The sequence below is a fragment of the Plecotus auritus genome (genome assembly GCF_963455305.1).
Source record: "Plecotus auritus genome assembly, chromosome: 4".
NCBI classification, from domain to species: domain Eukaryota; kingdom Metazoa; phylum Chordata; class Mammalia; order Chiroptera; family Vespertilionidae; genus Plecotus; species Plecotus auritus.
Genome location: NC_137775.1, coordinates 168918356 through 168943019, shown reverse-complemented (window position 1 = coordinate 168943019; position 24664 = coordinate 168918356).

The following is a 24664-nucleotide window of genomic DNA, read 5'->3' as shown; positions in this document are numbered from 1 at the left end:
AATTTTGCATCCTTTTAACTTCATGTAAATAGATTTGTTTAGTATGCACCTTCCCACCCTCTGGCTTCTTACTCAGCACAAAGTTTCTAAGATTCACCCATGTGGTTGCATCATTCTTTTCATCAGTGCGTAGCATTTTGTTATGTGAATATAACAAGTTTGCTTCTCTGTTCTCTAGTTGATGGATATATGACATGTTTGCTGTCTGAGACTACTATAAGCAATACTGCTAGGGGACATTTGTACACAAATCTTTGTTGAATATATGCTTTTTTTTTTTTTTTTTTTTTTTTTTTACTTTTGAGTATATAATTCAAATTCATAGGGTAGGTATATGTTCAAATTTATAAGAAACAGCCAAACACTACTTATCTGGTCCATGGTTGGCAAACATATTCTTAAAAGTCCACATATCTAATATTTTAGAGTCATATGTTTCAAATACTCAGTTTTGCTTTTATAGCACATAAATAGCCATAGACAATACATAAGTTAACAGGTATAATAATATCGCAATAAAACTTTATCAAAACAGGAGGCCAGCACATAGGCCATAGTTTTCCAGCTTCCAATTGACTCCAACAATCTCTGCCTTTTAATTATTTAGTCCATTGACATTTCATGGAATTATTAATGTGGTTATGCTCAGGTATACCATTTTGCTATTTTTCTTCTACTTATACCAACTGGTTTTTGTTTCATTCTCCTTTCCAGTTTTCTCTTGGGTAAACTGGGTATTTTGAATATTCTATTTAAATTGCTCTATTAGCTTTTTCTCCATACTTCTTTGTATTATTTAGAGCAAAGGGTTAAATGTGCATTTTCAAGTTATTGTAGCTACTTAGAGTTAGAGTATCATTCACACAAAGTGTAAGAACTTTGAAGCATGCAATTTTATTCATACCACCTAAGTCCATTCCTTGTGCCATTGTCAGAAATTTTAATTATCCATACATTATAAACAAATAAATTAACATTTTGCCAGAGAATAATAAGTATCGCATGATCTGACTCAGATGTAGAATATAATGAACAAAATTATAAAAATTAACATTTTTAGTTAAATAGTTTGTTATCTTTCAAAGAAGTTAAGAGAAGGTAAAAAAAAAAAAAAGCCTCTCATATTTACTCATATATTTATCAATTGTGGTGCACTCCTACCTTTTGGTAAATTTAAATTTTTACTTGCTATCATTTTCTTTTAGCCTAAAGAACTTTTTTCAACATTTCTTATACTGCAAGTCTGCTGATGAAATATTCTCTCAATATTTTTCTCACTGAAATAGTTTTTATTTTTAGCTTCAGTTTTGAAGTTTATATTTGCTAAATTAGGTGTATTATTCTTTGTGTTTGTCATGCTTACTGGTACTCTTTGATAATATCCTTGGATCTATATTTTAATGTTTTTCATCAAAATTTGAAAAGCTTTCACCGTAATTTCTTCCAAAAATGTTGTGCCTTGTTTTCTCACCCTCTATCTTTCTGGGACCATGAATCATTCTTTCCCCTGTTTTTTGCATGGGACATTGGCTTGTTGCAAGTTGTTTATTACAGGAACTTGGGGTTCTTATCTTCCTCTGAAGTGTATGGATTTTCCTTCTGGCTATCAGTTCAATTAATGACTCATCTTGCCGTTATAGATTTTTAGACAGCATCTGATTTGGTTTTGGTCTTAGTCTGGGGCAAAAATTTTAGTCCTAACATTTAATCACGAAACCTAAAGTGTAGCCATTTTTTGGTTTCAATGTAAAATCCATAGGATTTATTACCAAATACCTCATAGATAGGAGACTTCAAACTGCAGATTCTGTGTACTTTGCAGTGGGAAGATGGTCAAATTCATGCTCAACTTTTAAGAATTCAATTGTTGCTTTTCCTTGGACTTTTGGAGTCCCCTCTGGATGTGTGTAGGATTTGACAAGAGGATAGTACAGATATGTGGGCTCCCCCGCTGTGAATTCTTCCCTTTTCTAATTTCCTCTATTAACTGATAGATTCCTGTGCATCCCTGAACTTGCATATCTTGAACCAAAACTCCAAATAAATTCCAAATTTTTGAACAAATTAAATTAGCATTTAACTGTCTCTTCTGTATTCATTATGACAGGCCACAAAGTTGTAGAGATGAATCAGACATACATTATTTGGTGTAGAAAACACACACGAGGCTTTATAAAATGCAAATTTGTAATCAGTGTGATATATATAAGGACTGATGACAGAAAACTCACTTTTGGATAAACACCTTAACTGAGAAATTGACTGAAAATTTAATAATATTATTTTGCTTTTATAAACAAAGATACACAAGATATATAGTTACTATTTAGCTTAATCTTACTCTCACTTTTATACAACAGAAATATATGTGTTGAGTATAACACAAAGGATAGAATTGAAGAAATCAAAACCACCTAATTAGTTTTATTGCATAATACTGAAAATTGCCTAAACATAAACATATTAAGGCGCGTTGGTAAGATATTTGAAAATATAGAAAGAAAAGTTGTTTTGTTTCTATGATAATATGCCCATTCATTCATATATATAGTCAGATATATTCAAGTCATATATATTCAATGAGAAATTTTATGTATCTATAAACCACAGACCATGCTATCTATATATATAAAACCCTAATATGCAAATAGACCAAACAATGGAACAACCGATCGCTATGACGTGCTCTGACCACCAGGGAGTATGCACGGAACATGGTGGGCATCGGCAGGAGGTGGCAGAGTGCAGAATATGGCGGGCATTGGGATGGTGAAGCAGGTGAGCGGGGGCGCCAGACCAAGGCAGGGCGCCAGTCGCTATCATTGGGGCGAGCCTCTGGTGGTTACTGAAAATTCTTTGCTCCCGTACTCCGTGGTCCTACGTGACACTTGCACCTGCTGCAGGTGCTGGCCCCACTTGCATCTGCTGCTGGAGCCCGGCGCTGGCCCCAATCCCACAGCGCTGTCAGCAGGTGCGAGCAGCAGCTGCCAGCCCCGATCACCCCTCAGGTGATCCACCTCCCCCTGCTCCTGAGGGGCAATCAGGGTCAGCAGCCGCCTCTTGCACCTGCTGCCAGCAATGGCCACACTTTTACCTGCTACCAGCGCCAGAGCCACCACTCACACCCACTGCTGGTGCCGGCCCCACTTGCACCCGCAGCCAGCACTGGAGCCGCTGCTCGCACCCGCTGCCAGCGCCCAACGCTGGTCCTGATTGCTTGGCGCCATCAGCAGGTGCAAGCAGTGGCTGTCAGCCCTGATCACCCCTGAGGACTTCTCCACCTCCCCCTGCTCCTGAGGGGCAATCGGGGCAGCAGTTGACACTCGCACCCACTGCTGGCACCGGCCCCAATCGCTCCGTGCCATCAGCAGGTGCAAGTGGGGCTGGTGCCATCAGCATGTGGGAATGGCGGGAGCGAGGCTACCAGCAGACAGGAGGCCAGGGGGCCGCAGTGGGAGGGGCCAGGCAGGGGTGTGGAGGATGGGCCGAGACCCACCCCTGTGTCCACGGCAGCCTCGCAGCCCACAGTTTCTTTCAAGGTGTACGAATTTGTGCACTGAGCTCCTAGTAATTATTATAAAAGATGAAAAGTGTCAATAGAGGACTACATACAGTGTTGTGTTAACACAGAAGGGTGGTTGATCAAGTATGCTTTGGTAAGGTTGCTAATAAGCTAGTCACTGAAGCTTTCTCAAAGAAGATAACATTAATGCTAAGCAAGCAATCCTTCAGAATTTGTAATAATGATCTGAAAATAGTTCCCTTGGCTTTCCAATGATGTGTGAAATGCTCCAATTGTAAAAGCTGAGAATAAGTTAACCAAACTATAGGGTTTTTGCAGTATTGCTAGTGAATAGACACACCTACAGGAGGTAAAAGATAATAGAGCTAAGAGATACTTTAGGTCATATTTTTTAATTACTCATAGTAGCCAAAATATCACTGACTACAATTCATTCTGGTATATGGTCAGTGGAATGACTGGAATTCCTTAGCTTCCTCTGAAGAAATGTATCAGGAAGGAAAGGAGATTATGATTCTAATTTTTGTGACACTTAAAAAGATCTGTGGCATCTAAATTATGATATAAAAGATATCTTATCTAATAAAAGGGTAATATGCAAATTAACCATCACTCCGTCACAAATATGGTGGTGCCCATAGCCATAAGATGGCAGCGTCCAGTCCCCTCAGCCCCACCGAGTCCCCCAGTCCCGGGGGGGCGGCCGCTGAGAGCAGGTAGCTTGAGCAGCCTGGCTGTAGATGGGCCTCTGGCTAGGCTGGGGCACGGAACACTTGCGTCGTCACCCCAGCAACAAGGCAAGCATTCTGTGCCCAGCTGCAGATGGGCCTCTGGTGAGGCCAGGGCACAGATGGGCCTCTGGGTCATGGAGAGTCTCTGGGCAGGGGGTACGGAGCGGCCAGGCCCCACAGAGAGCTACTGGTGCACGGATTTGTGCACAGGGCTACTAGTTCTAAAATAAAGGTGAACAGAATTATGATAAATTGAAAATTAAATGTTCATTACATATGAAACCATATTATATTATGTTCTTTATGCATAATTTATAACAATAGTATTTAATCACTTCTTATAATCAATAGTATATTTGTACCTACAATACAGTCCTATTTTCTTAAATTACTAACAATACATTAGGGTTAGAGTCAGAGATAGGAAATGAAAGTAAATAAATAAAATTTTATAAAGACACACACAATAGTTGTTTCTCAACTTCAAAATACCTATTTATTTATGACCAATTTATTTGATATTGAACCTGGCCAGAAATACAGAGGAAAAAAAAGTTTTATTCAGGAAAAAAAAGTCACATTAAAATATATAGCATTAAAAAAGTAGAATTCTTTATCACCTCTTGACTTCACATCTACCTGCATTTATCCTGCTTATGATTCAAGCATATTTGCCCCTCGCCAGCTGGTACCATGAAACACTTCCTAAGTAGAAGTTTCCTGAGGGACAAAGGGGAGGAGTGATTCCTCTTCCTGGAAATAGGCTCTTCTTGGCAAGCTTCTGCAGGGAGGCAACCAGCACCATGCAGCACCTCCCATGGCAGCTTTCTCTGGGACCCCAGAAATAAGCTTTCCAGCACACTATCCCCACATTTTCCAGAGAGTTCCAGGTGCACTATGTCAGTGACTTTTCCACCATCCAGTTGGCCATGGCACACCCTCTCCAATAAAATCTGGACCTCATCCCTGGCGGAAAGAAATTCTTCTCCATATTTTTTTCTGACTTGGTGCTTGGTCTTAGCCCTAGAGATAGTGGCTACTCCTTATATTTGCATTCCTGTATTCTTTTTTGTATCCTCATCTGAGGGTATTTTTCCATTGATTTTTAGAGAGTGTGGAAAAAAAGGGGGAGAGACAAAAAGAAAGAAACATCCATCGGTTGCCTCCTGCACTTGTCTGGACCAGGGCCAGGGGTCCAGCTTGCAAGGTGCATGCCCTTGACCAGAATCAAACCCAGGACAATCTCTCTATCCACTGATCTAAACCAGCTGGGGAGCATTCCTGTATGCTTTAGAATTCTTTCCCCTTAGCAGGCAATCCTCTGTTTAAACTTCCACTTTTCAAATCACTATGTAGTTCTGTATCCTCATTTGATTTTGAGTGATACAATGACACGTAAAAGACATAAATCTAAAAGAAGTAGAGGACTGCTGTAAGAAAAGAGGTCCAATGACTGAGTTCCGTGCTCTCCAACATTTAGAGCTTGAACAGAAATGGAAGACTAAACCATGAAGTCTGAACAAAAGGTAACAACAAGGTAGGAGAAGGACCAAAAGGAGAAGGAAATCCAAGTGAAGAAGCTGTTCCAAGGGGAAAAAAAATGGTCAGTTATATCAAATGCATCTGTTAGGTCAAATAATATATGAACTGGGAATTAACCATTCCATCTCACAGTGTGAGTCTTTGTAAGCTTGACAGTTAGTAATATCCATGACTGCTACGAGAGAAAAGCAGACATATATAGATTTAAGATAGAATAGGAAGGAAAGAATTGAAGATTACCAATATAGATAAATCATTAGAGAACGTTTTCAATAAAGGGAAGTATTATATCGGAGTGTTAGGCGAAAGAAAATGTACAATCTAAAGACGGTTGTTGCGATTGTTACTGTTATTGTTTAAAACAAGAGAAATAACAGCATGTTTCATAACTAATGTGAATAATCACTTTGATGGAAAAATTAACAATGCAGGAGAGAGATGCAAGAATTATTGTTTCTCCAAATAATTTGAAAAAATATATTTAAAATCATTTGTAATGCTATCAAGCTAATGGTGCATGTAGGATTAGAATTCAAGATTCAGACCAAAGCCCTGACTGCTACAAGAAAATATGTGATGAATCAGACATTTTGATGTAAATGTGATCAAATTCAAATATACATGATATATGTATATCATATATAACATTAAATTATAAGTTTCTACTAACAACAGTACTCTATTTTAGAAATAGTTATAAATGCAAAATTATTTCAAAAGGATTTGATATTTTATAACTGCTTTAGACCTTGTCACCATTTAAAGATCACTTTAAAGTTATGTAATTATATATATATGTATATACATACATATATATGTGTGTGTGTATATATATATATACATATATATATATATAATATGTGTTCACAAATGTAAAAAGTAGTATATATATTTTAGGTGTGTACATCCACATATATGAGTGATCAATGATAAAATAATATTACCTACATTTAATGTGGTGTATATTGCCTTATATTTAATTACAGCATTCTTATTATATGTGAAATATCTCAAGAAAAGAGCCATAAATAGTTCAAATGTTGTAAGAATTAAGAAAACTACTTTAATATGCTAAGTGCTTTTCTCTATTTTTTTTATCAGTTGAGATTATGAGAAAAAATAGTTAAATTTTTTCAGACTAGGGTACTTCCTTTCATTTCACACAAAGGCTTAATTATCAAACATGGGACTCCCGGATGCTCCTCACCCCAGTCCAGCTATGTAGTATATCCACTTCTCTGAAGATAATTATTTTGTGTATTATGGACAAAAGATCATAGAGTTCTGATTGATCCAACCACAATCATCACTGAGCCCCTACTGAGCTTTTCTGTGTTGCTCAGTACTGATATTTTCAAAATCACCATTGTGTGAGGAATAGCCAGTGGTACTTAAAATCAACATGAACATTGTTCTATCAAGTCATGTGGATCTTCCCAAAGAGTCTCTTTTTCTTTGCTATCTAACATATACCACCAATTAAACCATGGGACACTGACAGGAAATAATAATGACACTAATTTTCCCAAGTCAACAGAGTGTTCAGCAGCCAGAGAACATATTAAACTTTTGTCTTGCTTTTCCTTTCTGGAGGATGTAAAATCTTAGATCCATCTTTTATATCCTTTGTGAAATATGGCAATGCTTTATTTATTGACAATCTGACTCATTTGATTAATATGACACAATAAGTACTATGTATATACTGGCAACATTCTAGGCAAGGGTAGCTGATCATTCGTATTTGGCTATGTTTTTGTTTCTAACAGTCAATTTTTGCATTAATTACAGGGTATTTATACTAATTTATATAAGCCAGCATCAATAGTGCTCAGAACTCCCCTTTAGATTTCTGACATCTTTGTCAGCCATGAGCGAAATAGAATCATCCATCTGAAAAACCTAGCTGCTCGGACACCAAAATATATCTCACCAAATACCAGTCCCCTTTTAGGTTCCAAGAAGCACTAATTGCATAAAATTGTATAGATTGATAATAACTTTTAGTTGTCTGTGTTTTTGAACCCCAAGGTCATATATATATATATATATATATTGTACCTCAAAATAATGTTTTGAGAATGTTTACTATGCAGTACCTTTTATTTTTTTTTTAAATCATGAAATGACTCACATAGAATTCAATAATACACTAATCCATCCATCATGTGATTTTTTACCATCCTATAAGTTGCCGTATAATTTTTCATATTCAAATATTTTTACAAAAATAAACCATTTCAGATACATGGATGGTTGGTTAGTATGAGTTACAATAAAGAGCCTCAGAAATACATCATCATCATCGCATAACTTTTAGATTAAAAGATATTTGTAAATGTGTATGACTATCTGATATGGGAATTGATTGATCTAACAAGATTAAACTGAGTTATGTTCCACACAAAAATGTTATAACCTTGAGGCAAAGCCATCAAATAGAAATAGCAACATTAATCAAAAAAGGGCTCTCCACAGTAATTGGGGCTTTAATAAGAATAAGTGTATCGAAGCAAAACAGTTAACACTGTGTACTCTGCTGAATATGCAAACCTATCTTAACATTTGCTATAATAGAGAAGGATCTCCCTCAGAATGATGGATTCTAATCTCAGCTGGGAGCTGAGTTTCACCATCACATCAGCCTTGCTTTCCTGCTGAATATTTCAACTCAACAAGTACTTATGTGCTCAGTGATATGCTAAACTCAAGTTTTTGTTTTGCTTTCTCCTTACAGGATACAAAGATCAGATCAATGAAGTTCTTACTTTTAATATTATTAATAAGTAAACCAGTCAGTTTCCATAATTAAGTATTAAATGGACAAAATTTGTAGTTGTTAATTGTTATGAAAAGACAAATTTTATTGGAAAATTATGAGGTTATAATTATTAAATACATATAGATCAAATAACAACATGGCCCATCTATGCTAATGTTTTATTTCCAACAAGTCCAACATAGATAGGCATGTTCTGCCACATAGAACATGAGAGAAATTAGCCATTGTACTTTAACCCATTATCATTATTTTTACTAATGTTTGAGGACTTTTATCTATAATAATAGTATTTCAAGGCTTCCAAATGTTTCATGGTTAAAAAATACGAAAGTCTAATTCTATATTTCTAGTGCTCTCTGGATACAACCACTCAAAAAATAAATAGCTCAGGATAATTCAAGTCCCAGCGACCTTGTAGTCTCCTTTAATGTCCATCACTTTTCCATTCCTGAGCACCTCTCCCTGTTGTCTCCTACCTATAGTAGTCTTACATCATTTTCCAATCATCAGATATGCTCATTCTACTCCTCATTTTTCCATGCAAAGTTTATTTATGCTGTGAGATATTCTTCAGTTAGCACAGCCAGGCACTGATCTATATACTTAGTTTTAAGACCACCTTTCTTTTCTCAGTTTGAGTACACATATATTTTATAGATGAGGGTACCTGAACGTCTTTTTCTGGGATAAAGAACAAACACAGGTTAATGTCCAAGTACATGAAAGAGCTATAAGCTTTCAGAATTGCTGTTTCTTTTATTAATGGTTATACTGTAAAGCATAATTCTCTAATAATCTAAGTGTGATCCTATTATGTTAGAGAAGCGTCATGCTGTGAAATATTGACCAAAATTGGTCCCTTCCACCAAATGTAAGCCAGTATTATTCACATATTCATGTAAATTTCAAGCTGAGTATTTCTTACTGAGAGGCAATAAAGAGAGTAATATAACAGGGAGATCTAAATTAGAACACAGATTTTTTTTATGACAACAGAAATGCAAATATGATCCTAATTAATATGTTAATAGCTCTTCTCTATTTATATATAGTAACTGCAGTCTAGCTTGGACTATTAGGAATATAATATCTTTACATTTTCTTCTCCAATAAATAGGTGAGCTTCCTTAGAGTAGGAACAAAGTCTATGTCCTTTAACTTCTTCATAGAAAGAAAATGTGCTATTCAATAAAGATCTGATTATATTAATATAATGGTGATATAGCTTAAATCCGAGACTTTTTCTCATCATGTGCTATATCAGCAGAGAAGAAAATGTTGGAGCAACATCTTTGAATTTTTAAGGTTTAAGGCTCATCAGGAAACTTTTTAGTTACTTGTGAACCCAGTCATTAATTCACTTATTTAGCCACTTGTATAATATCAGAAAATTGATTTTCTGAAAATGGTGTACACACAGATTCACTGTCCTATTTTCTCTACTTGTGTATGTGTAAAATTATAGTGAAATTTTAAAATAAAAAAGAAATGTTATTCTTCTGTTATAGATAAACTAGAGGCCTGGTGCACAAAATTTGTGCACGGGGAGGGGATCCCCTCAGCCCAGCCTGCACACTCACCAATCCGGGAACCCTCAGGGGATGTCTGACTGCCAGTTTGGGCCCGATCCCCGGGACTGCTGGCTCCTAACTGCTCACCTGCCTGCCTGCCTGATCACCCCTCACTGCCCCCACTGCCGGCCTGGTCGCCCCCAACTGCCCCCTCTGCCAGCCTGGCCTCCCCTCATGGCCCCCCTTCCAGCCTGGTCACCCCCAACAGCCCCCCATGCTGGCCTGGTCACCCCTCACAGCCTCCCCCACCAGCCTGGTTGCCCCTCACTGCCCTCCTCTGCCAGCCTGCCCCTCACTGCCCCCCCTGCCAGTCTGGTCACCCCCAACTGCCCCCTGCCTGCTGGCCTGGTCGCCCCTCACTGCCCCTCTGCTGGCCTGGTTGCCCTTCACTGTCCCCCCCTGCTGGCCTGGTCACCCCCAGCTGTCCCCCTTGCTGGCCTCACCACCCCAACTGTCCCCCTTGCTGGCCTGGCTACCCCTTAGGCCCCCCCAGCCAGCCTGGTTGCCCCACAACCATCCCCCCTGCTGGTCTGGTCGCCCCACGTAGCCTGCTTGTTCCGTCATTTGGTTGTCCCTCACTAAACCCCCTGCCGGTCTTGTCGCTCATGCAGCCTGCTGTTCAGTCATTATTGTGAGGGTGTCCTGACCAATTTGCATATTACCCTTTTATTAGTATAGATATATTTGCCTTTTAATAAAAATCTCTTGGCACAATTCAGAATTTTTAAGTGTCTTAGAAAAGAAGCTAATACAAGAAGTCTTGTGTTGCTATCTGACTTTCATTCTGTCCAATCTTTCCACACACAAAAAAGTGAATATACCAGTATCTCCCTTGAAAATATGTAGCTGATAGAGTACAATGAGAATACATGTTGTCCTGGTAAATCCTAAATAGATATCTGATATGAGCTCCAAGGAATATTAAGAAAAAACAATATTCCCGGGTAATAGAATCCTGTGCCAGGTTACCAGTTACCAGAGAAGGGAGCAAGGTTGAAATGAATAGTTCCTGGAAAGCAGTTACCAAAGTAAAGAAATCTGAGGATTTTACTTTTTATTTAGTTATAATAATTCAATGGGAAGGAAAGTGTTTTTAAGAAAAAAACAATCGGAAACAATAATAAAGCAAAAAATATTATTTGAGCATGACAAGCAACTTAACTAGGAGGAGAAATCCTCTTCTGTTTGGAGGAATTCTAATTTTCTCAAATAAATATTTACTATCTATGCTGATGCAGAATTCAATTTCAAGCACAAAAGGAATAAAACATCAGTCTTAGTAATGGATTTCAATCAGGAATGGAAGACAAAAATAGGTGCATGTATTAAAATATGCTAATTTTAGTGTTCACATAATATCATAATTTGTTTTTAATGTACTTTGACAAACTAGAAACAACCAACATTAACAGGAAAAAACAAATGTGGTTAGTCTATGCACCCAGTTGTTAATTTACTAGTAGTGATTATTGTACTTCTTGTCATGCATTTATAATGAAATAACAGAAAAATAAATTAATCTAAAAAACAGTAAGGAGTGGCACTGTTGTTGAATTTATTAGCACTCCAGAGCCTAAAAGAAATGAGAAGCAACAAGAAATCCATTTTATTTACTATATTCTATTACTAACACAAAAGAATTCCATTGTACGCATGGAAAAGTTGCCAGAGCCCTGGGAAATGTATTCTATTTGACCTGTCAATAGCAAACTCTATCAGCTTAATGGAACTGATTCAGGTTTCCAAATGGATTGCATGACACTGATAACTTCATTCACAGGAATGCTCAATGTAAAATATAAATTTCTTAATAGAAATGGGGATAATAGTGATAATCAAACATTTAATAATGAAAATTTCACATATATGGAAGCACTGTGAGTCATTTAGAATTGATTTGAAGTAAAAGATTAAAAATGGTAGACTACTTATAGACTCTCCTTTGACTATTTGAAAGCCTTTTATCAATTTTGGTATAAGGTGTAACCATAGTAACTTTATTCTGTCCTTAAATGCTATAGAAATTGAATAAATTATGGAGTCATATCCAATAATAGTCAGAATGGATGAAACTAATCTTTAAAAATACACCTCTTGCCCAGGCCAGTGTGTTTGGTGGTTAGAGCATCAGCCTGTGTGCCAAAGGGTCGCAGGTTTGAATCCCAGTCAAGGGCATGTACCTGGGTTACAGGTTTGATCCCTGGCCCTGGTTGGGGTACTTGCAGGAGGCAACCAATAAATGTGTATCTCTCACTCTCTCTCCCCTTCCCTCCATCTCTCCCTTCTACTCTAAAAATAAAAGAAAAGGAAGAAAGAAAGAGAGAGAGAGAGAGAGAGAGAGAGAGAGAGAGAGAGAGAGAGAGAGAGAAGGAAGGAAGGAAGGAAGGAAGGAAGGAAGGAAGGAAGGAAGGAAGGAAGGAAGGAAGGAAGGAAGGAAGGAAGGAAGGAAGAAAGAAAGAGAGAAAGAAAGAAAGAAATCATGTCTAACTGAGCATCATTTCCAGCGATGACATGGGTATTATTTAGTAATATAGTTACTTAGGCACCGCATTTTCTTTCCATTTGTTCATTTATTCAACCAACCAATATTAACTACCTGTTTATTAAGTGCCAGGCAACACAGTTAGGCTCCTTGCATAGAAAATATTATTCAAAATAATTCCCTCTATAGACAGTTCAATCATTTAAAAGTGGGCGTTGAAATATAGTTAAGAGTATTTTGGGCAAGAGCATAAATTTGACCATTGTTTCTTAATAATTTTGGAAATGAGTGATTTTAAATATCATTCTCTGATGTTGATACAGCAATATGATTCATCTGTCATTCATCTACTATTCATTATGCTTGTTAGTGCTTAGCAGTTTAAACATTTTAACTGAATTTATTTTGTAAAGAAGAGACAGGTATTACAATAGGGAAATTCTAAATGTGAGCACAATCCTCTGCATGGAGGCACATTGAAATCATTTGTCAACAAAAATAATGTTTTAAGTAAATCTAATAAAGAAACTTCAAGTTTCCAGAGCTGTGACATTTATGCAGTTTTCTATAACTTAGAAGAAGCAGCCATTTTTGGTTGATTTACATCATCATCATCCTTCTCCTGAAGGAAAAGAGGTGTAATCTTACTCTGCTGCTTACTGACCATATATTTAGTTTCTTCATGTCTTAATTTCCTAAATTAAAGTAGAATCCTCCCTTCCCAGAAAATTAGAGGACTGATAATGGCTGATCCACACATGGCATATTCCTTAGTCTTGATATAATGTCCTCACTTCAGCATGCCCTTCCCTAACCGTCCACACACTCATAGATACATCATTGTAAGTTTCACTCTGTCATGATCATAAATAACCTGGGATGCACTTCTCTGTGCTCAAATCTGAGGACAGATCTGAAGGCACTCTATGGTCAGCCCAGCACCTGGGCCTTGGCAATAGCCGGAGCCATGGGATCTTTTTGCTCATATTGTGGTTCCTCTGCAACTTCCTAAGTTCACCCTCCCTCTTTGTAGTGGTCAGCCCTTGAAGTGATCGTCACTAGGAGAGTGTTAAGGTTCTCCCTAGTTTAGAACAGGGGTGGGGAATGTCCGACCCATGGGCCATATAAGGCCTGTGAAATCATTTGGTCTGGCCCTGCTCAGGCATTAGGGCTGAGTTAATTAAATGTTTGCCCAAATATAGCAGGCTAATTTTTAAGTTGATAACTTTGTATGGCCCACAAATGATGTTATAAATATCCAAAAGGGCCTTGGCACAAAAAAGGTTCCCCACCCTTGGTTTAGAACATGTTTTTTTTTTTTTAATCAGGGGGAGTGGACATATATGTTTGGAGAAGATCCGATTCCCATCTACGTCACACTCTGACAGCACTCAAGTTTCCAGGAAAGAAAGCTGAGTTGATCTCATGTCAGCTTGAGATACATTTTAATACTGTTTCTTTTTCCTATTTCCACCCAAACTAGTTTCATAAGAATTCTACTGAAGAGACATGAGGCTATCAAACTTTCTCAGATAGTACCGTAAGCTTTTGAAATGAAGTCATGTTTTTAAAGTGGAAGTTAATTTTAAGTTAGCTCATGCTTCTTATCCCTAGAGTAGGATAAGTAAGTGTGCAATTGGTTTTAATTTAATATTCATGGTATATTACAGCTGCCAGAGAATATAAGAATTTTTTTAAAGACAGAAAGCACAGCCTGGACCTAAACCTATCCTTAGAATTATTGTCAGAGTTGCAAGGACACTCTTGAATACAAAAGAGCATGTATATAGGAAATAACTGTATAAACATATTTTTTTAAAAGGCAGTGCTTACATCAAACATTTAAAAGCAGGCGTGTACTGTGGAGACCTTAAACAGAGCTTTTTCTCTATGTCATCATCTACTTAGCATAAAAATTTTTCTGCAGCGTCTCCTCATACAAATTTCCGCCTGGTATATTTCTGTCCAGATCTTGGCTGTCTCTTCCCCTTTATATAGTTCTCAGTTCAAAGGTCACTTCCTGAGAGAGGACTCTCCTGACCACTTAATTAGGCATAAACCACCTCCCTCCCATTACATTTACTACTACCTTAAATTACTTTGTATAGTCATTTGGGTTCTTTTCTGCCTCCACCAAAGAACATATTCAAATATAAGTTCTATAAGATCATTGTCTACTTTCATCATTATAGTAACAACAGCATTTCCAACATACGTGCACATGTGACACATACCTTTGGAACTGTATAGCACTGAAGCACTTAACTCCTTCTAAGAGTCAGTGTCCTCATCTGGAAAGTGAATCTGAATATTATTCTACAAGATTGGTTGGAGTCAAAATGGAAATCAAAGGTGTGAAAGCATTTTATACACAGAAAAATCCTTAATATATAAACTGAAACTATAAATACACTTTGATCCTACAGGTATATGTAAAATGAAACTTTAATAGTCCTTACTTTCACTAAGTGGCACCTATAACTAGTATGAAACTGTCTGGTTAATAACAGCTCTAAGTTCTTGGCTCACGAGGTACAGTGAAAGGGCGATATTATGAATTTCAATGTGTTTTTTTTCTTTTACTTCCCCCATAATTCCTGTTCCATGTCTCAAGTTCTCCTCCATTCCTTTCCATTAATCTGCTAACTTAAGTACTGCTGTTAAATAATGAATTAGTGTTCTTTTTTAGAAAGGCTCATTTTATAGAAAGGGTTTTGACACTTAAAATGGCATTGCTTCTGCAATCAGGTCTAATGCTTTTTTTGAAAAAAAAAATAGATTTGTAAATACACTAGTTCTTTGATGCCAACTCTATTTCATCTTATTTTTTAACCTAAAAATGTAGAGAGAAAACTAGAACTCATATGACAGAAATTTCCCTTTGAGCTTTACATTGACAGCAACTTTTTTCCTCAATAAGTTGGTTGAGGTCATTGAAAAGAAAGAATATAAGAAACACACACAAAAAATAAGATTATGGCATCGTTTGCTCTTATGAGTTTTAGTCCAAAGATCCCAAGCATGTTTTGCAAATGCTTTACTACTCCATACAATTTTAGAGATTGAAAGGATTCAAAAATATATTTGAAGACTGGAAGAAAACCTAGGCCATACTTCAGTGGCTTAGTTGGATAAACAAATCACAGTTGAGAAGTAGTTTGTCAGGTGCACCATGAATTATCTCTCAGCAGTCTCTCAAAATAGAACACATCCGGTCTGGCACAAATGTGACCTGCCCCGAAGCCTATCTGACCTCTCTAAGTAACATGAGGCACATTCTCTTCTTTTCCTTGATTTACTCAGGGTGGTGAACCTTTTTCCTGCCAAGGGCCATTTGGATATTTTTAACATCATTCACGAGCCATACAAAATTATCAACTTAAAAATTAGCGTGCTATATTTAGTCAAACATTTAATTAACTCACCCCTAATGCCTTGGCAGGGCCAGACCAAATGATTTCATGGGCCTTATACGGCCAATGGGCCAGACATTCCCCATCCCTAGTTTATATGAATACAAAAATCTCTTACCTTTCTAAGAAAATTTCTTAAATATTTCTTCCCCCCTCTAAGCTGAGAATTTCTGTCAGGCAGAAAGTGTTTAGATTTTTAGGTTGAACGGTTACTGAATAACTTGAGTTTTCATCATATATAATTATTATGTATAACTGTCCTTGGAGCCTAAGAAGATACATAGGTCATTTTCCCTCTCTACTTCATGTATCCTCAGACTGTTTTCTTTCCTGAGGCCTTATTTTATTTGTGGACATTTCTTCTCTCTTATCTCTGTTGTCACATTACATATACCCATGGCAACGTTACTGTTATGTCTAGACTTAATATGCACTTGGAAACCACATGGGTTCCCTCTGGATTTAAATAGGACTATAGTCACTTCCTGAGCACCTGCCTGGCTGTGACTCTTGGGGCTTTTCAGTGGCCTTCCTTACTGGCAGTTTTTGACATGTCTCAGATTGAATTCATGCAACCTTTCCTTAGTACTTGTTATGCTTAGGCTTATTTCGTAGGTGAGGAAGCTGTGCCACAGAAACAGTTAATTAATTTGCCTTGCCTTACATAGCCACTACTGGCAAAGCAGAGACCAGACTCAGCTCTGCCTGACCCCTACCTAGCGCTCTCCTCAATACTGCTCAATGGATGAAAGTCTTATTTCTGTCTTACTATATATCAGACATATTACTTGAACCTATTTTGTACAAACAACTATTTATAACTCTTTAAAACACTTTATATTGGAACTTATAGACATATGCACATGGGTAATATGCTTTTCCTAACATTAATATTAAGGGACACAATTCCCCAGACTGTTAAAAAAAAAAAAAAAGCACACGCACACACACACACACACACACATTCATACATCCACAGAGAAATGAATACCAAGCAAGACATCTCCTAAAACTACCATAAAAATATCTTTAAATATTTCAAGAATTTAGGGCTTGGAACCAAATAGTAAAACCTTCAACACAGGTTGCTAAAGACTCTGTCATCTGTTAGAAGGCCACTAAACTATGAATATATTTGTTCAACAAATAATTCTGGGTTCAGGTGCTATTCTGGGTACTGGTGGGTACAACAGTGAAAAAAGACAGTGATCTTCATGTTCTCTTGGACTACACGTGTGTTTTGTGCTGTAGCAACAGTGGCTCTCATTCTGGTTCTTGAGTAAGCTAGATCTTTCCTACCACTATGTCTTCACACATGCATTTGCTCTCCACCTAGAATGTTCTGTCATACCACCTGCTCAAACCCCAACCACAAATTCCGTTTTACATGGCTAGCACTTGCTTACCTCTCAATTCTCAGCTTACAGGCCACTTCTCTCAAAGGTTATGTGTGTTTTTTTCCCTGATCAAAATTGGATGTTTATTTGTTTAAAACACATCTCTCCACTGAGATGTAAAACTCTAAAGTGTTAGAGATTCTAATCTGTTTTGTTTACCAATTTATACCCAGCATCTATCACAGTGTTTGACACAAGTAGCCCCTATAGTTCAATTCTTGTTTCTTTACTTACTACATGCTGAACCAGCACTATCTGCTTCCCTTTTCCTCAGTATCAACCAAAGAAACAAAAGAAGGGAAACACAAAATTAAGACTTGTGCAAAACCCATGGGTTGATGAGACAGTTTCTGCTTTGACTTGGGACAGGAAGAAGCCAGGACAGTTGTAGGAGTTTAAATGAAAAAGCACTGTTAGAATTCTGTTTTTTCTTATCCCATCAACTTTCTTAGATCAAACAGTGCTTTTCTACTAATGGTCAGAGGCTCAGACCTTTTACTCAGTGTTTTTACAAGTAAATCAGTACTATGCAAATGTCCTTTGTTTTTGAGGAACTGTGAAAAAAAATAATGATATATTTCCTGGATTCAGAGGGAAATGAACAACTAGCATTTATCAAGCACACTTTCTGTGTAAAACTACAAAGTGTTTTATTGTATTTATCTTGTTCTATCCCTTAAGAGAAGAGCAGAAGTAACCACCATTTTAGAGACGAATAAACTGCGGCTCAGAAATTAAATTACCCTCTAGCTGGTTTGGCTCAATGGACAAGAGTGTAGGCCTGCAGACTGAAGGGTCCGGGTTTCATTCCAGTCAAGGGCACATGCCCAGGTTGTGGGCTCGATTCCCAGTAAGGGGGCATGCAGGAGGCAGCTGATCAATGATTCTCTCTCATCATTGATGTTTCTATCTCTCTCTCCCTCTCCATTCCTCTCTGAAATCAATAAAATCTATTTAAAAATAAATTACTTATCCATAATCACAGTGTTGTGAGAATATAAACAGAATATAAGCCTATTTATATCTAATTCCAAGACACATGCTTTTTCTTTGATATGTTTATTTTGTAAAGCACAAAGCAAGTTTCATAATAAAACTAAAGGTGTGGTGCCTTCAAAATCTCTTGCAGGCAAGGTGGAAAGGTGAATCCTATTCTATGAAGTTCTGTCATCTCTTGGAAGCAAAGCCATGGATAAAAATGTTGCTATTATTATAATAATTATAATATAAATAATAATAATAGCACTTATAATAAAAGAAATATTCATACTTTGGGGTCTCAGAACAAATGTTAAGGTACTCAGAGTCATAGTCCAATGCATAACACCACAGGCTATATGATGGTCTAAAAATCAAGTACTGTAAATAAATATCCCATAAGCAAATAAATTTTTGTCATACATTGCTATTAGATTTTATATTTGACAAATCCTCGAAACAATAAAAGCAAGTGATAGAGCCAGAGAGTTAAATTAGACCTAATACCCACTTTGATGGGAATTACGTTGGAAAGTAATTATTAACTCTATATCTAGAAAACAGTGATTTATTTCAATCACTCTGTTTTTTTTCAATAGGATTCTAGTTCTTTATTATATTGATTTTTTAAATATCACCTAGCAAAATAATACTGTAGGCACCCCTCAAAACATGTATAGAATCTACTCCTACCCATTTGATATGGTTTTTATTAAATGCAAACCAAACATGCATGAAAGTTAAGAGAAACCAAGGTTACCAGAAGAAAACCTCTTAGTTTACCAGGGCTAACTTTGTTTATATATATTTTTTTTGTCTTGAAATAGAGTTAAATACTAAAGAAAATGACTTAATATGGGTGAACTTTAAAAAGGCTGCAGGATTAGAATTAAGTGATTTATGAGGTAACATTTGCTAAGTTGGAATTTCTTGAAAAAAAAAAAACATTTAGAATCATGATAATGCTAATTTAGTATTGTAAGATTGCACACATTCATTTGCTAGAAATGTCTTATGCTTCCTTCTCCAAACCTCCATTCTCCCAGAATGCCTTTGTGTACACCACAATGTGTTGAGGGAATGAATTCATGATGATTTGATTTGGTCATTAGCAAATGAACAATTGGCCACGCTGTTGTCCTGTCATTTTAGATATGACTAAAGAAATAAAATTTTAATTTCAGACTGAAAATGAAAGGGGGAAATTGATGTTTCCTATTACCCTATCCTAAAGTATTTAGCCACTTAGTCATTTTTAGAAGAAAAATACATTATAATTGTGAAGGCTATCATTCAGTTCTATTCACTGCCATTTTAAGTGATAATAAGTCACTTGATTCTGACTCAAAATCCTCGATTAATTTCAATAGCAATTCTGAGTATGTATTTAATAGCAGGATCAAGGGAGGTGGATTCTGTTCTCATTTCATAGCATTTTCTTCTATTATCCCAGCAATCATTTCCCCTAGAGACAACCACCTGAATAGATGGAAACTATTGTTGTGAGGGGTTGCTTTGAATCAACTTCATTTTTAACTACTAATCAGAGAAACCTAATTAAATGTGCTATTTTCTTCTTCAATTTTTGAAAGTAGAGGCTTAAAAAGAATTCTCTCTCACTTTTCCAATTATCAAGTCTGGCTTTAGTGCCGATATAAAATTTGGGTGTTGATTTTCCTGACATCTTCAAACTATAATTTAAGAAGAAAAATAAAAAGGAAACTATCAGAAACTTCGTTATTTGTAATAAAATTATGTTATCTCTACTTACTAGGTTGCTTTAGAACTATAGCTTTGAAATCTGTCACAGGTTTTAAAAGTAAAATTGCTTGAGTAACTGAGGAGAACTGCATTAAAATGCAAATTTCCAGCTGTTAATATTCTTTCAAAAACCAATAATCCCTCAAGGCCACCAATATGTCATAATACTTAATGGAAAAATATCTCTTAGGCAGAATGGCCTTTCTCAGTTGACTTTTTATTAAACTTAAAATATTATATGGTAAAAAAAATTAAAATTAAAAAAGGGAACATAAATATAGGACTCAACCAAAATGTCATTCAATATGCAACTAAATAGAAGGGAGGGAGAGACCCAAATTATGTCACTAATTTGTGAAGAATACATCTTGCTTATTACTTATTTATCAAGTAATAATTGGTAATATAAAGTATATACCTCTTAGAAAACAACCCAATAATTATATATTTGTGTTGGTTTATGTGTTTGCAAATGTGTTTCATTTTGAAACTGGCAAACAGAATTATTTTTTGGCAACATAAGCTCATTGGCAATGACAAAGACTAGACATAGAATTAAATATCATTACTTTTAAAGTAAGGTTTCTACTCAAAAAATTAAGTTTTGTGAGTAGTTTGTTGCTGTAATGAGTGTGGGATTTGCAAGAAATAAGACTCATTTTTTTCTAATATTTTAATGAAAAAATTTGTTCAGAGAAGTTGAAAGAATTTTAAATTGTACATCTATATATATATATATATATATATATATATATATATCCCACCTAGGTTCTATAAACAATACTTTAATACTTGCTTTGTTACATATATAAGCATCTGTACATTATAATGAGGCATTCTTACTCTAGACTGATTGGTCCTCAACTGGTAAAAGTCTAGCCAATTCACCAGTTAATTAACCAAGTAGTTAAAAATTGTGCCAGTCCTGTGTGGCTCAGTGGTTGAGCGTAGACCTATGAAGCAGAAGGCCATGCTTCAATTCCTGGTTGGGGCACATGCCCGGGTTGTGGGCTCGATCCCCAGTGTGGGCATGCAGGAGGCAGCTGATCAAAGATTCTCTCTCATCATTAATGTTTCTATCTCTCCCTCCCTCTCCCTTTCTCTCTAAAATCAATGTAAATATATTTTTTAAAAAGGGGGCCTGTTATCCAAAGTGCTTTCTGGCATATCAACTGCCATTATTTTGTCTGAGGTGTATTTTCCCTATCAACTAGTGGCAACAATGGAAACCAGGTATAAACCTGAATATGTGTGCTTGTTTGTGTGTATCGATCAATGAAATCCCACATATTCACTATGTGCAAGATAGCCTCACAGGTGCAACTGAATTTATGTTGTCCTAAATTGTAAATAAATGACAAATCAGTTATTAACAAGAACAGGTAAGATTTTAGAAATAAAGAAGCACAGAAGGTTTATAATTTACTCAGGATCCCACAGGTAATAACAGGTGAATTTGAGTGAATGCCCAAACCTTACTAAATCCAAAGTTTTCTTCTTTTTTCTATACCAGAAAGTCCTCTGAGAATTACCTGTGTGTGTCTCAGTTTTATGTGTCAACTTGGTGAGGTTACAGTCCTCAGTTATCCAACCAAACACGAATCTAGGTGTTGCTCTGAAGGTATTTTACAGATGTGATTGAAGTCCCTAATTAGATGACACTAGGTAAGAGAGATTATCCCAGATAATTTGTGTGGGCCTGGCTCATTCAAAAAAGGAAAAAAAAAAAAAAAAAAAAGGAAAAGAAAAAAGAAGTGCCTTAAGAGCAGTGCGCAGGCTTCCCTGATGAAGTAAAAACTCTACTCATGGGCAGCAGTGTCAGCTCTGCGTATGCCTGAGTGTCCCAGCATGCCCTTCCTGACAGCCTGCCCTGCGGACTTTGGACTTGCCTAGCCAGTACTCACAATCCTGTAAGGCAACTCTTTAAAAATATATATAATGATTTCAGAGAGGAAGGAAGAGGGAGGGAGAAATAGATACATCAATGATGAGAATCATTGACGGCCTGCCTCCTGCATGCCCCCTACTCAGGATTAAGCCTGCAACCCAGGCATGTGCCCTGATCAGGAATCAAACCATCATCTCCTGGTTCACGGGTCAGTGTTCAATGACTGAGCCACACTGGCCCGGCTGTAAGGCAATTCCTTCCTCTCCTTTCCTCTCTGTAAAAAATCAATAAAATATATTTTTAAAAAATGAAATGAATCTGTTAATATATATCACCCATGGATTGTTTCTCGGCTTGCTCCCTAACTGATACAAACTCAAACACTTAAAAGTTTTGGACCTTCGTTTCATAAAGTTGATCTCTGTACTAGAAAATATTTATTTCTATAAGTGATGCCTTGCTTAAGCATTGTTGGTGTCATTCCCAGTAACTGGCCACCTCTCTAGAGTTTTCTACTATAGGTACTATTTGCATATTTACATGGTCTTTAGCAGTATCCTGAATGTTTTTGGAAAATAGTGAGGATATGATCTGCTTCTTATCACCACCACCCCATCCAAAGAAATAGGAAAACTAGAAGAGTGTAGTATCACACAGGCCAAAGAAATAGAGTTTTAGTAAGAAATTTGTACAGGATATCAACAACAGTCAGGATAGTCAATTTATTTATGAATGTAGACTGATTCATGATTCCTATATTCTCTGATAAAGATTTGTCATTCAGTTACTCCTCCTGCCATTTAATACTTTTTAATTATATCATAGTGCACAAATTGGTAGTTGACAAAAGACCCAATAATGGCAAACAAATAGGTTTTCAGAGTGGCTAGAATGCCATCCTCTACCCAACCAGCAGGGGCTTCTGATATCTCAGAATAGAATCATGGAAAAAGAGTTTAGAAATAAGAGGATGAAAAAGGAATGAACAGAAAATGCATTTTTCTTTTTGTTAGAAGTCCTGTAACTAACTCGGGCCCATTAGGATAAAGTTCATACCTCAGTTCTTTTCATGTGTTATAGCTGCTTAGTTATTTAAGGTTATTTTACTGAGTAGAGGCCTTTTTTCTACATATTGTGATGCTTTGTCTCCAAATAAGGACTTAGAAAATAAATATTTATCCAATCATTTTTATAGATATTTAAATATCCAGGAATATTCCCTTTATTTTAAGTGATAAAAATGGCCCATCATGGTCTCATCAGTTGTTCTGCAAAATATGCACAGCAGTTGACAAAATTCTTCATTATGTGCAGGCTATCATGAGTAAGCACATTATATAATCTTTATGTAATTTTCTAATGCCAGAAGTAAAGCAAATCTCCCCAAACAGACCTCTAAAATTATAATGCAATCCACTATGAAAGCTTCTAAATCCTCAAGTTGCTTTCAAGCATAGTTTTGTGCTGCCAGCAGAGTTGCTGATTTTTCAGCTCTCTCTTATAAAATATTTCTTTTCTTTCTGTTTCTGATCCTCTACCTTGCTGGGCAGCCTCATGCCTGGCAGGATTCTTTAGTCCCAAACTAATTGGCAAAAATCCTCCTGGGAAGACAGATTTCTAGCATTTTGACATCTCACACTATGTCTGTGATCTTGCCTCTATAAGGGCTATTGGACATAAGCAACACAATGTTCAGTTTGTCAAATGGTATAATTAATGTAAAACTGAAATTTATTGTTATCTGTCTACTGGATCTCCCCTGGTGCTTGCATATTAACATCAGAGTGAATTTCATTATTTTTCTGAGTTTATTATTATGATGTTCAGAACACTTCATCTTTTTCATACATTCAAACTAGAACACCATTCTTTTACTTTCCAAATTGTTCTCTCAGAGATTATGACTCTCAAGGTCATATTAAATCCTAGAGAAAGGAATAAAGCCTGTTTTTTTCCTAATTAATTCAGTTTGCTTATGCATATTTGCTCTGTCTACATGGATTTTCTTTTTATTCTTTTTATTCCATTTTTGGTGACACCTCTCTGAAAAGAAATTAGCCCAAAGAAAGAACATATAAACACATGCATATAAAGTAAGTGTGCTTGAATACTACATGTAGACGACTCCTCCCTCTCCACTTGGTATCATTGGTTACCACGTAAATCATGCAAAACAGCTCGCAGTTCTGAAGCTTCAAGAGATTTTCAAGTTTAAAGGATGACTACAGAATAATAATGTTCTGTCAACATCAGTCTGGACTGGAACCAAGACTAACTGAGGGACTTGAAACCTCATGATATCAATTGTTTTGATTGTTCTCTCAGTTCTTGTTTATGGTCGTCTCTATAGTTTTCTACATTTTTTTTGCAGCAAAGAACTTTATATTCCACATATAAAATATTTCAAAGTGACTTTCTATGTAATTATAAATCTGTATCTGAACAAATCGAATGCGTAGCTAAGTTCATTATACCAAGCAGTCAACAGGTCAAAGTTGCTAGATTGCGTTAGGAACCCAAAGTGATGTATGCGACATAGCAAAACAAAGGCCCATTTCCATAAAACTTACTTATAGAATATTAATACCAGAAATAA